Genomic DNA, 16,741 nt, shown 5'->3' on the forward strand with positions numbered 1-16,741 from the left:
TTTATTCAGGCCTTGAGGAGAGAAGTTTGGGTATAAAACCCCCAAGACCTTGTACTTACAATAACAATTTAACCAGTTGCTAAAGAGTGGGGAAAGGGACTGGTTTTGCTCTCTCCAAATAGAGTGTTCATTTATGTGACTGCAATATTATAATGGACTGAAGCCATCAGTGACCTAGTCTTTTGGAGCAAGTTTAAAATTTCATTTCACAGCATGGAAGAAACGTGTATTCAAATATCATGGCCATTTATTAATAATAAGTAAACCAATCTTTTCTGATTTGGTCTTGGGTATTTCTTTTAAATTAAAAAGTAGAAAATTGCTGACAAAACCCAAATTTCACATTTACTCACAGTCACTAGAGAATTACGTATCCTATATTCAGAAAGAGACAGCAATACTAAGGTCAAATCTCTAAAAGCAGAGAGAATTAAAAATTGAAACAAATGTTTGAGAAAATGAAGAGAAATATTACTTTTGCTTTAATTACCTGGATAACTCTGATCAAGGTATTATGTACAACAGATCTAAAATATAATGATCTCTGTTCTATTTAGAATTGCTTGTCTCAAGGGAAAAGCAATTTATATCCATCTAGAGACATAGTGAGTGTCCATGATAACTTGAGGAAAGATATCAGTGAACATTTAGACCTTATGGTAGCTGAAACTTGGAAACCATAAGGAAAGAAAGCCATATGCTTAGGGATATGTGGTAAGGTCACTTTTACACCCTTCATCTCTCTCTGTCATAGATTCCCAGCTGTATAGGTATATAGTCAAGAGAAGTCCAATAGAACTGTGCTTCATTCCCATATTTATTTCCCACCTATGTGATGGGGGAAATTGAACTAAGCTCTCCAAATTTCAGATTTCTCTTCAGTTATGCAATGCATCTTACCAACAGTATTACTAATGATATGAGGTTTTGTGGGGAGCCGCCCGGAGCTACATGCATTTGCGGTCTCCAGCAACATGGCGGTTTTCATAAGTACGCCTACACCACCCCTGCGCTTCCGCCTTCTTCTTCCCCTTTCCCCAGTTTCCCGGACAAAAAGTGTCACGCCTGCGCAACAAGATGTTGAAGCCATGACCAGCACTGAAGACTCGCAACCTATAGCTATATACCTATAAGTGGTGTATATATATCTATAAGTGGTGTAACAGCATTTTATTGCCTTATATGGAAGAGCCGCTTCATCAACCTATCACCCCCTGCTAATACCCTCCCCTTAGTATATATTCTGATGCTCTACCCTCAGTAAACGGAGACTTGATCAGAATCCTGTCCTGTCTCCTTTTCTCTCGCCTCTTGTCCCCCAATTCCCACTCCCTCTCTCAGGTGCCGGTTCGTTTGACCTGCGGGCCGGGTCAAGGTTTAAAAGAGATAGTGGATAATGAACATTTAGCATAGTGCCTGGCATAGAGTAAATGGTCAATATATCTTAATCATATTTTCCCTTTTCTACCACTGATATCTGGCCTATAATTAACTTACCAAGTCCAGAAGGTTATATAACTTATGGGTATAGTTTTCCACAGCTAATTAACTTATCTTAGATGTTCAACTCCTTATATCCAAAAGGAGAATTTGGTTGGCTTAGATCACAGTTTTCTAAGTCACTTCCATGCTTATGGACTGTCTGCCTTTTCATCAGAGATCCGTCACTGGTCCAATTGCCCATGCTTGGGGACCTAAGAGGAAATATGGAGTCAAGGGGTCCTTTGTTCACACAGCAGGAGTTATGGTAGTGGAGACAATGGCAGAAATCCCTAGTAAGCGTTTTTGCTGGTATAACATACATGTAGTCTCAGTGTTGTCATACTGTATAGATAGTATAGTTTCCAAATGTAGTTTAAGGATTTCTTAATTTTCAGGTTTCCACTATTGATTAAGTGTGTTGGATGATTTCCAATTCTTCCCTTTCCTCTGATGACATGGGGTAGAGTCTGTATCTAAACATGAGAAATAACTGGTTGTCAATGTTACTGAATTGGTCAGTATTGTTTGTCACAGCAGGTCCTCACAATCAATCCAGAAGTCCACAGTGCTGCTGCAATCAGGATTGATTATTATGAAAGCCAGCTGTGGCTCATCTATTTCATTGCAGATGGTCGCGGCCTTTGCTTCCATTGAGAAAAGTGATTTGTCACCAAAATCTCAAAAGCTGCCTTCACAGTATTTTACTTTTAAAGATACAGGGAGGATAAATGACCATTTGGAGCTGAATGTGGATTTATCAGACCTGTTACTGAGAGTCAATTTTGTGTTGCAAGTGGTAAAATGGAGGTTGTTGGTTTCTAGTTAAACCGACTTTGCATAAACAAATTTCACTAAGTTCAACTGGCCATAAATTTTGGTCCTTACCTGGCGTTCACATGGCTCACGCCTAGGTTCTTGTTTTAAGCTATCCATGTAACTCCCTTTAAAAAGACAAATGTATCACCCCAGACATAATAATATATGAAGTTTCTAACAAATGATTTTATTGTTGCACTTATTGCTTCCCAATTTTGATAAGCATTTAAGTTCCCATACAAAATTACTTTATTCATTTCAGTAATAAAGAAAGAAATAGATGAAATAGAAGTTTGATTTAAAAGTCTCTGTTTTGCTTAAGATAAGCTGGTATAAAGACATTTGTCAAAAGTACTAAGGATAGGATTTTCAAAAGCTCACTGTTAATTTGAACCCTATCAAAGGAACACACATATGTGCACCCATTTTTCAGTACAAATCAGGAAACATGAATAATTGAAGTGCTTTTGTGCTCCAAATTTTCATTAAATATAACTTGATGGTTGTCCTGGTCCTCAGTCTTGTGTCAGGTTTACTTTAGCAAAATGAATTAAAGAAATAATGGACTAAATAAAGCTTTCTATCAAGAAGCTACACTCACTGAGTAAAACAGAATTTCAGAAAAGTAATGGATTTTGTAATTCAACTACAGGTACATTTTTATTGCTTTAAGAATATATTTTTTTTTGGTCATTCAAATCGCTGGTCTTCATTACCTAAACGAAATCAGATTGCTATCCAGAGTAATAAACTCCCAAAAGAATGAAAAAAAACAAACAAACCCAAAACAAAAAAACCCCACATTTCTAGGGATGAATTCAGTTTAATAAATTTCTCCTAATCGTGCTTAATAAACTTTTTCTTGAAAGAGAAAATAGAAAAGAAAGTAAATGGCAGTAGATTTTAATGAAACAAATCATGTACATTTTCAGCATGTTATTTGATCATTTGTAAAGCATATGTTAGTCATAAGACACAATTCTGGGCAAAATATTGTCATTTTATTGTGCTCATTCTATATTTTTTATTTAAAAGAGAATACATTATCTGTTTGGATTTTATCAGCAAGCTGGGACATAACATAAACTTCTAGGAAAGCTTGTGGAATTTATGTGGTTAAACAACCTTGGATTTTGAATCTATCTACTACCCTGTCCAGTTATTAAATGTCTAGAGATTTGCTTTATTGTTTTGTCCTTCATATATATATATATATATATATATATATATATATATATATATATATAAAAGGAAATAATGCTGTTTATCAGAAACTCTTATAGTGGATGGAAGAGCAGCAAGGATCAATAGGTTAATATTCATAAACCACAATTCAGGTGATAAAAAGTCTGCAAATGCATAAAATAAACATTATGCTAATGATAGACTATTGATCATAAAAAAATTGCATTGCTCCAGGGTAACACCATTCATTTGTTCTGTAGGTTGTGTGGTTCACTGTTGGACTCAGATAGATATTAAGTAATTGTAATAATTATCATTTAATAACCCAAGACTTATGTGGAGAGCGGAGGTCTCAGTATGCTTTCTATAGAGCTTTATTTTATTTTATTTTTATCATCAAAGTTCTGTTCCTGAGACATGAAACAAAGAAAACCTTTCAAATGCTTTGTCAAATAAAGCTAAGCATGTTCTAAGATGGTATAACAAACTTCTCCTGCTCTAGTTTTTCACTTAGAAATCTTATTAAAAAATTCATTTTGAAAATAATTTACATTTTGTCTAGTGCTTTTAACTTTTTCAAAGGATTTTCTATATTTATATTTCATGTGCTGCTTATGACAACCAAATGAAATATGTAGATGTATAGGAAGTTCAGGGAGGAATTTCTATCCCTCATTCCAACTAATGATACTAACATTGTTCTCAACATCCAGATTCTAAACCTCTCTTTAATCTCTATTTTGTTTCCTTGCTCACTACCTTGAATCAATTGTCAGACCCATGTATTCCTAGACCAAAATTTCACTTACTCCCAGTATTTCTTTCTGTTCCCTTTGTCATCTAGCTTAGGTCTCATTTCTTTTAATCTGTACCATTGTCATAATTTTCAAATTGAATTTTCCACCACTGGCTCTGTCTTTCTTATTTCATCAATGAATTCATTACTGAAGAGCTGTTTGGCTACCATCCCTGCTCAAAACCTTCCATAGTTCCCTTCTACACCACTGTAAGTACAAATTCAGTAGTCCAATTTATTTTTTGGAGGGCTCTGAGAAGCTTTATTATTTAAACTTGTTTCATGGCTTGATTAGAGGTCTGCAAAGTGGTTGGTTAAAAACATGCCTCCTGACTGGAGGAAGGGGCTCAAGAAGAAGACTGGAAGTCAGAGGAAGGCAGAAAGGACCCCAAAGGCCTCTGGGCTCTGCAGCCTCCTAGTTGTACCTGAGGGTGAGCCTTTCAAAGTAATACTTGCCTAGCCTTCAGGATGGCCAGACTGTAGCAGCTGGTCCACTGGTCACCCATCTTCCTGATGAGTTTTCCCTCCTCTAGAAAATGGCTTTACAAGAAGTCACAGAGATGGGTGTCTATGTTGGTAGAACCGAGAGCATGCAGATTCAAAAGGTCCTGGTTCAATTTCTTGTCTAGGACCATGGCTGCTTCCATGGCATCCAGGGATTTACCCTACTAATCTTATGATGGTACTGTATGTCTTGGAAGAGAGCATGGCCGATGTGCTGACTTTGCATCTTTAAGAGACCTTTGGGACCCTTGTGCTTCTCTTTGGCCAACTTGAGGAAGAAATGGTTAGCACCCTGCAGTACCACATTATCATGGTGGGAATAGAAGCCCCAAGAGAGATAGGTGCAGTAGGTCCACAGTTGTAGGTTGACCTGACAGTTGATGGAGACCTCCACATCAGTGGAATAATTTTGATAGATCTGGAGCTCATGGTTGGTGGACCATGAGGAGCTAACTACAAAAAACTGAAGTTAGCTGGTCCCAGAAGTAGAGGATGGCTGATAAGATGGTCCTTCAGTTTGTAACTGGAGATGAAATTGGATGAAATTGGTCCCCCTGGGACCCTGGGGGACCACGAGACCACCCAACATGCTGTTTAAATTTTCTTTCTCAATCTAAATTTTGGTTAAAATGCAAATTTTGGAATTGGTTTGAGCTAAGTTTGAATTTTGCATCTAACAATTACTTTTTCTAACTTTTTTAGCAAATGTTATTTAAAATCTTGGAGCCCACTTTAGGATTGTTGTGAAGTATAAATGAAACAAATGATTACAGTGATTAGACAACTATTTATCAAATACCTGTATGTGCCAGATATTGTTCTAAGACTGGTTATAAAACAGTAAACAAGTGATTATAAGAAGATGCACAGGGAAATGGATGTGGCTCAACCAATTGGGTTCCCATCTACCCATATAGGAGGTCCAGATTTCAATGCCCAGAGCTTCCTGGAGAGAGCAAGCTGGTCCATGTGGTGAGCTAGCCCACATAGAGTGCTGGTCCATGCTGGAATGCCACCCTGCGCAGGAGTGCCGACCTGTGTGGGAAAGCCACCCAGTGCAGGAAAGCCACCCCATATAGGAGTGCTGGCTGATGTGGAGAGCTGGTGCAGCAAGATGATACAACAAGAGACACAGAAAGAAAATAAGAAGACATAGCAGAACAGGGAGTTGAGGTGGCGCAAGAGAGTAATGGCCTCTCTCCCACTCCAGAAGGTCCCAGGATCCGTTTCTGGAGCCACCTAATGAGAATACAAGCAGACACAGAACACACAGCGAATGGACACAGAGAGCAGACAATGGGGGAAATGGGGGGGAGGTGGGGGAAATAAAGAAAAAGAAAAAGAAGATGCACAATAATCAAATAAATGGTATGTACACACATTTGTTTTTAAAAAATAAACTTTGTTTTATAATAGTTTTAGATTTACAGAAAAATTATGAAGATATAAGGAATATGGTTGACACCCCATTTCCCCTATTATTAATATCTTACATTAACACTATGGTATATGCCACAATTTATGAACCAATATTGACACATTGTAATTAACTTAGGTCCTTACTTTATTCAGATTTCCTTAATTTTTACCTAATGTCCTTTTTCTATACTAGGATCCCATCTGGGTACCACTCTACAGTTTGTTGTCATGCCTGCTAAAGCAGCTCTTGGCTGTGACAGTTTTTCAGACTTGCCTTCTTTTGGATCATTTTAATCTCAGGTAGAGAAAAGTAAGTCTAAGTGAAGAGCTAGGGAGTAAAGGGGGCTATTTTTTCAGATAGTTTGACTAGGCAAATTCTTTTATGAGGAGATAACATTTGAACTAAAATTGGAATGCATTGTGAGATCCAGCCCATAAAATCATCTAGAGAAAGAGATTTCTTTCCCTAAATGGCAGTGTAGAGGCCCTGAAGTAAGTCATTGGTGGATTTCAAATTAGCATGTGAGCTAATATGGATGGAATTGAGTGAGAAATAGTGTGGCAGAAATGAGGATTACATGGCAAAGGTTTTGGATTTTATTTTGAATGAAATGGAAGGTCTTTGGAGCATTTTGAGCAAGAGGCTAATGCAATTTTACATAAATATATTCTTAAAATAGTAGATGTATATATACTTTTACTATTTTGATATTGCTATCAAAATATTTTTGATTACTATCCACAGACCCTAAACTACAGCCTATATAGATTACTTATTCTCTGATCATGCTCCAGGCTGCCCTCTCTCTTGCTTCTATTCCATTCCCCTTTGCAGGACACATTTCTGCCATCTCTCTTTGTCAGAATCCTATCCAATCTCAAGGCCTATCTCAAGCGTGACTGCTTTAGGAAACCTTTTCCAATCCTTCTCACTTGGACACATCCTTTTCTTGCGTGATCCCCTGAGCAGTATGATTATAAGGAAGAATTATAAGATTTGGAATTGTCTAGGCTGGTGTTTGAATCCAGGCTTAATCTACAAATAATTAGCTTACTCTGAGCCTGAGTTATTTGTATGCACAATGGGTATATTTAATTGCTTTGTGAGGTTGTTTTCTAAGTTTAAATGAGAAAATATAAAAGACACTCAATGACAATAATTATTCAGAGTAAATTACTCAAACTTCAGCTATTGTACTTACCTGATTCCTCCTTTGAAATTAGTCATTAATATTTTTATATTCTTTAGATTTCATCTAGTACCTATATGTGCAAACGCTTTGTTGAATGCTGCAGGTGAAAACAGGAGGTAAAAAGAATAAAAGATGATAACAGAGGTCCTATACTCAGGAAAGATTTTTATTTGAGTAGGGACATAGATATGTACACATATACACAAGTGAGTGAATGGAAGGAGGAGAAAAATGATGAGAATTGGTTGAGAGTGGAAGAAACCATTCTTAAGATTCCAAAATGGAACATTGATATTAGGTTCTGTGCTACTGTCAAAAGCCATCCTGGCGTCATTGTCTATCCCTTCTACATTATCAGGATTGTTAGAGGTGCTTAACAAATTTTAGTTGAAATAGATTCCCAATTTTACAGTTGAGAGCACAGGCACAATGTTAAGTGACATGCCCAAACTCGTGGAACCACTTTTTAAGCTGGGCTGGGGCTAGAAGATAGCTTTGCTGATGCTCAGCTTGTGCTTTAAACTCAGTCAAACTGCCAGAAAGTCAAAGGGCTCCCTGTGGTCGTAAACTCACTTAAAAGATTCCTTTAGCAGAGACTTAATCCGAGCGGTGTACCCTAAAAATTCCTTCATAAATAAGTGACATAAAAAATGAAAGATTATATTCAGCTATGAGAAAAGTAAGATTAGGTCTAAGTATGTAGTTTGATGTGGAGAAGTCACTTATATCTCAAATCTCAATACACAATTCAAAAAAGAAGCACTGTAAATGGTATTTGGTGATGATCTATTTTTACATCTTCTGAAAATGCCAGAAAAATTCCATTCGAAACTCAATGAACCCCAACTGGACAGTCAGCAGCCAGTTATGGAGTGCCTGTGTTAGTACCTCCCTAATAATAAGGCTCCCTTCTAAAACATTTATCACATAAAATAATCTTTTAGACTATGATTGCCTCTTTTAACTCCTCCAAATAAAGCACGAACAAGAAAAAGTCCATAACCATATCAATAAATGCCTTGACAATGTTCTTTTTTGATTATTGCCTTGTCACTATCACATCTAATCACATGGGTGGTGATTTACACATAGAAAACAGTTTTACACTGATTTCTTAATTTGTTCCTTACAATATCACTATGTGGTAGTTTTCCTGGTATCTTTAACTTAAAAAAATTTTTTTATTTTGTATTTTTAAAGGAGCTTTAGATTATATAAATGCTACATGAAAAATATAGGGGGGAAGCGGGCTTGGCCCAGTGGATAGGGCGTCCTTCTACCACATGGGAGGTCCACAGTTCAAACCCCAGGTCTCCTTGACCTGTGTGGAGCTGGCCCATGTGCAGTGCTGATGCGCACAAGAAGTGCTGTGCCACACAGGGGTGCCCCCCGTGTAGGGGAGCCCCACGCACAAGGAGCGTGCCCTGTAAGGAAGGAGAGCCGCCCAGCATGAAAGAAAGTTCAGCCTGCCCAGGAATGGTGCCGCACACATGGAGAGCTGACGCAGCAAGATGACATAACAAAAAGAAGCACAGATTCCTATGTCACTGACAACAACAGAAGTGGACAAAAAGAACACACAACAAATGGACACAGAGAACAGACAACTGGGTTGGGGGGGGAGAGAAATAAATTAAATAAATCTTAAAAAAAAAAAATATATATATATATATAGGGGATTCCCATATACCCCACTCCCTACCCCTCTCACACTTTCCCTGTTAACATCTTTCATTATTGTGGTACAACTGTTATAATTGAGGAACTCATATTGAAGCATTGCTACTAACCATTGTCTATAGTTTACATTATGTTTTACACATTGCACTGCACAATTTTATAGGTATTGACAAAATGTGTAATGGCTTGTATACTTCATTGTAATATCATGTAGAACAATTTCAATGTCTCAAACATGCCTCATGTTACATTTATTATTCTCTCTCCCTCCTCTCAGAACTTCTGGTAAGCACTGTCTTTATATCAGTCTTACAAGTTCTTTCATTACTAGAATAACAATAAGTCTACTTTAGTCCATAGTTGCATTTCCCACTTACGTGTGTTCATTCCTCTGTCTTGAGAATTTGGTGATGGTGATGCCCAGCTTTGCTTTAGAATGTGAGGGGACTTACATCCCATGGGGCAGATGGGTGGAACTGTCTTGCTTGCAGTTGAAGATGCTCTGTTTCTTGGGTTGTGTGTTGTCCATCAACATTCTTTCTTTTTTTTGAAATAGATTTATTTATTTACTTTATTATTATTATTATTTTTATTTACCTCTGTCCTCCCCCAGATGGGTGTCTCATCTGTCTGCTCATTGTTTGCTCGCCTTCTCCAGGATGCAATGGGAACCGAGCCTGGGACCTCCCATATGAAAGGTGAATGCCCAATGGCCTGAGCCACATCTGCTCCCCATGGGCTGTGGCATCTGCCTGCTTGTGGTGTCTGCTCATCATGGCATCTAGTTTGTTGTGACAGGTGCAACTTGTAGTTCATTGTGGTGGGTGCAGCATCTGCTTGTCTTCTCTAGAAGACTGGGACCTGAACCCAGGAGCTCCCATGTGGTAGGTGGGCACCCAACTGGTTGACCCACAACAGCTTTCCCATCATCATCCTTTTGTTGGTTGTCCTGGGTGAGTTGATGAACTGGGGAGTAGGTATTGGCTGCAAATCCTGGAATATGGACATGTATTTAATGAATATAGTGGTAATTATAAGTTCAAATAAATGGGATAGAAGAACCGTGTGTAGGAAAATTATAAATGAGTCTAACTCTGATACATTGGAGTAGATAGTTTATCATGTATTCCAAGGTAAGGCCCACTGATGGGGTGCTGATTTCCTGGGGTTGTCTGCCCTGCTTAGAGTGCCTAGATGTCTCTAGAGCCCTCAGGAGCACCACTGCTTGAGGCACTGTTTACTGTGGCAGACCATGAGATCCTCCTAAGATGTGCATAAGTGTAACCTCTGGAATGACCTCCTATCTCACTTTGAAATCTCTTCGCCATAAAAATACATTTGCATTTAATATTTTCCCCTTTTGGTCTGGGTCTCTCTCCAAATGCATCATTAGTTGGCACTTGGTATTAATCCCTGGGTGTCAAGGAGGCTCATCACTAGGAGTCATGTCTTATATCAGGGGGAAGATAGTGACTTTATATGTTGAGTTTGACTTAGAGAGAGGCCACATTTGAACAACAAGGAGGCCCTCAGTAAGTAACTCTTCAGCAATATATATTACCAGGCCCAGTTTCAATTTCACAAGAACAAGGTTCATAAGTATGAGCGTAAATATAAAGGTCCTGGCACATTGGTGCACCCTCCTTTGCTAGGCACTGCCATGTACTCCAGAGATTCTCACCATGCTATGAGAGAATGTAGCAGGACTTGCCAGTATGGGAATCCAGTATTTCATGGGTTAATCTGTGGGTCTCTACCCACTGAGACAATACCCCATGACCACTTGAACACACACTCCATAGAGGTATGCCTCAGGTGTACCTCCCCCCACACAACCCACCACCACTGCCACCCCAGAACACTGACCTTCCTCTACCACAGCTAAAACCCCTTTCCAATCCAAAGCTTCCCCCAACACAAAGCCAACAAAAAAATAACAATAATAAAATAAAAAAATTAATCAACAAAAATTTTAAAATCCCACCTAAAATAAAACATGTTTTTTTGCATTTTGCCTTTCATCTCTGTAAGATCTCTCTTCTTTCATGTATGCTGACAAATTCTTCTGATCCCCCAGTATCTTTTTTTCCCCACTTCCTTTTCTGAGAAGCTTTAGGTTACAGAATAATCTTTAATTTTGTAGATAAAGAAACCGAGGCCAAGGGATTTATCAAAGACAGCTCATTTTACTGTCTTTACAGTTTAGGCAGGGCTTGAACCTAGATATTTTGATGTCAAAGTCCATGCTCTATAATATTAGAATAGTTAAATGTTGAAATGAAAGAACAAGTGTTGGCACATTGTCCCATGGAATATATAAGTTCATATGTATATGAACATACGTATAATGAGCCAGCCTTGATAGAAAATTCATTTTGGGTCTAGAAAAGAGAGTACTTTTGCCTCCAGTGCAACCCAGGCAAGAAACTTACTTTAAAAAATGTCTTTAGGGTCATTATTTCTCTTGGTTTGTTTTCTAAAAGCAGAGGGAAGTGACTTAGATATAAGAGTCCTGAGATAGCACCAATGTTGGCCTCTCATAATTGGTTGAATGTGGTCAAATAGCAAACAAGATGAAATTTGGCTTCAATGCTATTATTTTACTTTCCACATCCCTCAGTCATACAGATGTGCTTCCAATCCTATCCTAAAGCTCAGGGGCACCAGCCCATCTCGGCTGAGGGTCTTTCACTTGGCTCTGCCCTGAATCAAAATGCCTGAATGCTTTTATCCTTCATTTCCTCGTCAAACAGCCCCTAGATGCTGCTGATCTTGGCAAGGGGTTAGGGGGACAGCAGGCTCATTAACTAACTCAAGTCAGTGGGGGAATGTCAGTTAGTTTCCTTCTTTACCAAGTGGCTGTTATCCGGAAGGAAATTCTCATTCATTCGTTAATTCATTCATCCTTTCACTCACTCATTGACTATTTATTAAGCAACCAATTATGCACCAGGCACGGTGTTAATTTCTGTAAATAAAATAGTGACCAAGAGAGACTGAGACCTTGCCTTCATGAATTTTTATTTCTAGCAGTGGAGACCTATTAAACAATGACTTCTGTGTCGAATTAGGTATAATTGTAATAAATGCAATGACAGACACATGCAAGTTGTTATGAACATCTATAACCTTACTGAATCTGGGAGGTTAGGGAAGGTTTTTTGAATAAATGGTTTGTGAGCTGGGGTCTGAAGATAAATGTGATCCTGCAGTATAAAACAAATATGGATTATATGATGAGAAAGTTCAGGGGTAGACTAAGTATAAGACGCAAAGATAAATCAGGTACAATTTCTGTACCCAAGAAATTTTAAATATAAAAGGAAAGAGTAATCTATAAATATAGAGAAGATAGTGTCAAAGAAAGGTACAGCAGAGTTTTGTGGCAGTTCATAGGAAGGGGAGGGCAATCTATGCATTGGAGAAAGCCAAAGGAAAGCTAAGAGTAAGCACCAATTATAGGCTAAGTGCAAAAGCCTGAGGGTCTCCTAGGCAGGAGGGAAAACACTCAAAAGTGGTTAGAAGACAGAAGAAGCTGAGGGTCTTAATTTTTAAGAACAAAAAATTTCCAGAGGAATCTGAGTTCTCTACCTTATCAAACCCGATATGTCTAGATGATATATGGGTTCTGGACATTTGGGAAGATATACTAAAATTCTTGATTCCCTGACCTCTCTGCAACTAGTATAGCGGCCACTCTTTTCAGGGAAAGGCTGTTGTCTGAAGATGTTGCAGGCGTTTCTGCTTTGTAAGACAGCATCCATGCCCTCTGCATTTAACTCTATCTCCCCTCCTGGCCACTGGAACAATAAATAGGGTTAAATCTCAACAGTAAACCAGGTGGGTAAGTGTGAGTCTGCTAAGAAACAAAAAGAAATATACCCTAAAGGAGCTTCAGGACCTAGCCTACATGTATTGGCAGCAGATGGGGAGAATATGCAATGGGACTGCATCCTGAGGAAGCTGGAACAAAGGGACAGAACATAAAGTTTGATAAGGGAGCCATTATCAATATGGGAGTAATTTCCCATCATACAGGATATAAAACCCCAAGACACAGTGGTAGTGTGATATTGGGACGGCTTTTGGAAGCAAGAAACAAGTGGAAATAGAAATGCCAGATTTAATGTGGCAAATTTAGGGATCTAGTGCTTGCTGGAATATCCCTTCCAAAGTAAAGGTCACAATATTGTATCTCATACTCCTCCTAAGAAGTAAGTGCGGTTCCTGGAAATCCTCTTCAAGTTCTGGAGGCCATCTATTACACATTTAGGATTATTGCTCCAGTCCATTTACCAAGTGACAGAAAAGATGGCCACATTTTTTCCCCCAATAGTGGTAACAATGAAAGGGGTAGGGAGATTTCTGATACAAGAGAATGTGGAGGTAGATAGGACTTGGTATTTTATTTGATATGAGGACAAATGAGAACTGACAAATTGGGAAGTTTCTGGAAGTTTGAGAAAGATGTTTTGGAGTCTTTAGTCTTTAGACAAACCAGGTACTGCCAGATGCTTGGGGTTTCATGGAGGTATTATTCCAGAAATCTTCGAAGGGCATGGGGAAGTGTTTTGTTCAGCAATTCCTTACTATAATCCTCTCAGGTGACTACAGAAATGTCTCCTAATCTTTTTCTCCACCACTATGTGCCCATTTTCCTCTCAGGTTCAGCCTGCTCCATTCTTATATTTTTGTTTTCTTAGGGATTATCTCACTAAATAGCTAAATAGCTACCTCTCTATACTACCACCAAGAACAATATTGTATAGCCCCCCTTTCAAAGTAAAGTTTTTAATGACCCTAATTTTTGACTTAATTATTCTTATTAAAATATTCCTTAAACATATTTAAACATAATAGGTAGAAACACTATATACTTATAGCCTTTATATCACTAAGTAAAAGAAAAACCATTTTATTAGTTCAATTCAGTAAAACTACAAAACTAATAAAATTTAAATTAAGATCATTAATTTAATGGACAAATGAAGTTGTTTTCTGGAAATTATATTGCTGCTTACAACATAAATGATAATCAGGCCCTTTCAGTTTGTAGTGCCAATGCTATCTCATGACTTATTATGACTTAACTCCCTCACAATTTTCTCAAACTATCAAGAAATCTTCAGGATTTCAAATAATGTGGATTGACCCTTACACAGTAGGTACCCTGCTATATATAAAATATACCTCTCATTAGCCTTAGATAATTAAAAGGGTACAGCTTGATCCAGTGATATTCTGAACACAAATGAATATTTGGGGGCCGAAGGCAAGTTATTGCTTTGTTCATTGGGTTGTCATCCAGATGATCCAAAATATGATATTGCCAAATTTTTGGATTACCAAAGGGAAAAAAACACAATTTTTTTGAGAAGCTCTGGACTCAAGCAGGTTATTTTCAAATTAAATTCCTTGTTCCACTGATGAGCTATGAACGATTGCAATGTAAATTCTCTCTTTTTTTGGTTCTTTTGATTCACTAACAGGGAATTCCATAGAACTTTATCTTAATGAACAACTAAAGGCTAGTTACTTGTAAAATACTATGTACCTTAATCAGACTTACCATGATTTAGTACTTATAAGACAAATTTTGTATATTCTGCATCTCATTCCATTTTTCACTAAATGGCCTGGCTGACACTGAGTGCTTGACAATCCTGAGAAACTCTTGGACATGAGTGGCACTTCCACTATCCCCAGGAAAGCAGCTTGATGCAAATGTTGTGAAGCCTGTCTTCAACTGGTCATAAATTTTGATTGTTACTATTCTTAGCTTTTATTTATAAGTTCTTTCTAGTTTAACCTCATCATTATCTATTTTGTTGCATGTTGTCTATTTAGCTCACCCTATTGTGGAATGCTATGCATAATTTTATCACTAATTTTCTGTCCTCTAATCTTACAATATCTAGACTCTAAAAAACATTGTGGAGCAGGTGTACCTCAGTGGTTGAGCACCTGCTTCATATATGCGAGGTCCTGGGTGCAATCTCCAGTACCTCCTAAAAAAAAAGGAAGAAAGAAAAAAATATTGTGAATCATATAGGAATCACCCATATCATCTAGCCCTAACATCTGCCCCCAAATTTAATTGTACAGTGAGTGACATTCCATTGCTATCATAGAGGAATTTAGCCAATGGAAATTAAGAACAGAAGAGCTAAGTAAATTTCAGAGTCATTCCCATGTTTAAAAGGGCACTGTTTAAAATAGTTTGAGAACTTCTCTCATAATTAGTAGGATACTCACAACCTGGTTATTTCTTTTTGGCCTTACCTGTGCCCTAAAATAGTCACAACTAATAATCTGTATTTTAGCTAAATTATCTTTATGTCAACTTGTTTTTCATAATTTAAAATCCTTGGAAGACTGCTAACAGTTTAAATTAGAAGGAGCGTAGACTGGAACCTTAGTGTAATTCAAGCCATTACAGGTCAGGATTTGGTATAAAGCTAGTGCAGGCTGGATCAAATCCAGATGGGTTTACTACCAAATGAACCAGAAGGATCTGATTATAACACTTTCACATAGAACATGGTCCCATAGAATAAATTTCAAGGACAGCATAGTGAGAATGTAGCGCAAATGAAAACGAAATGGATAGTTCTTTTGATGGATGAAGGATATAGGTAGAATTGGGGAAGAAGAAATGTCTTGGGGACTCAGATGATGAGGATGATATAGGGAACCTGAGTCTGGAGTTCTTTTAAGTATTAGCCTTGGGGTATGAAGGCAAATGAAATAAAAATCAAACTCTATGAAACTTAGTTGAATGTCAAAGAAGCCCCTGGCTGAAAACCTTTGAAACTGTTACATTAAAATCAGTTCAATATGCTTAATAATATTATTTTTATAAGTATCTTATTTATTTTAATACTGTTGAGCACCACAATAGACCAAACACTTGTCAGAATTTTTTTTTCTGGCACCTTCCTAGAATATGGGTCCACATATTTTCTCTTCCCTGGGTTATTTAAGGCACTCAATTATCTGCTAAATTCCCTAGGTGTCTAAAACCCAAAAATATTAATTTAAGACAATAAAGGAAAGGTTTGATATTTACAAAAAACAAAGCTACAAAGGCTTTTGGTCAGCCTAATAGAACTTTGATATATTCTATTTCATATTTTCATAATGTTTATTATTTATATCCAATTAAAGGTCTTGCCTATGAGGCATCTAATTGATGTACAAATAAATGGCAGTCCTTTTGGAGGAGAGTATTGTGGCTAGTTGGTGTTGCAGGATTTGCAGCAGCTCTAGGGATTTTTAAAGATGACTTTCGCTGCTCGGCTATTTTCAGAGTGAAAACAATGATGTAGACGGTGACCTATGTAATTCCAACACTCTTCCTTGGAAAAACAGAAATCACAAGAAAGTCTGTCTATACAGATCTATTTCTGAAGCTAATTTATTGAATTCTCTTGTAGACACGCTGATGGGTTTGTTTCCCTCAAGTTACTTATTGTCCTGGCTAAATCTAGAAGTGCAGAAGAATTACAAAGTGAATAGCTGGAGCCACATAAAATGGCTTGACTCTGGGGCATTTTAACCTTTACTTTTTCATTTTAGCCTCTGCCTAAGAAAATACATCTGAAATGTTTTCTTAAATTCTCCATGGTAGTTATTTAGGCAAAAGCTTTCTGATTCATTCAGTGAA

At 37.6% G+C, this 16,741-nt stretch overlaps 1 long non-coding RNA gene across 1 annotated transcript in view; it reads left to right on the top strand.

The window, feature by feature from the left end:
- The window catches only part of LOC131279734 (uncharacterized), an 89,925-nt gene that overhangs the window by 16,017 nt on the left and 57,167 nt on the right, over window positions 1–16,741 (top strand). The window lies entirely within an intron of this gene.

This window comes from Dasypus novemcinctus, chromosome 9 (genome assembly GCF_030445035.2).
Source record: "Dasypus novemcinctus isolate mDasNov1 chromosome 9, mDasNov1.1.hap2, whole genome shotgun sequence".
Lineage (NCBI taxonomy): Eukaryota > Metazoa > Chordata > Mammalia > Cingulata > Dasypodidae > Dasypus > Dasypus novemcinctus.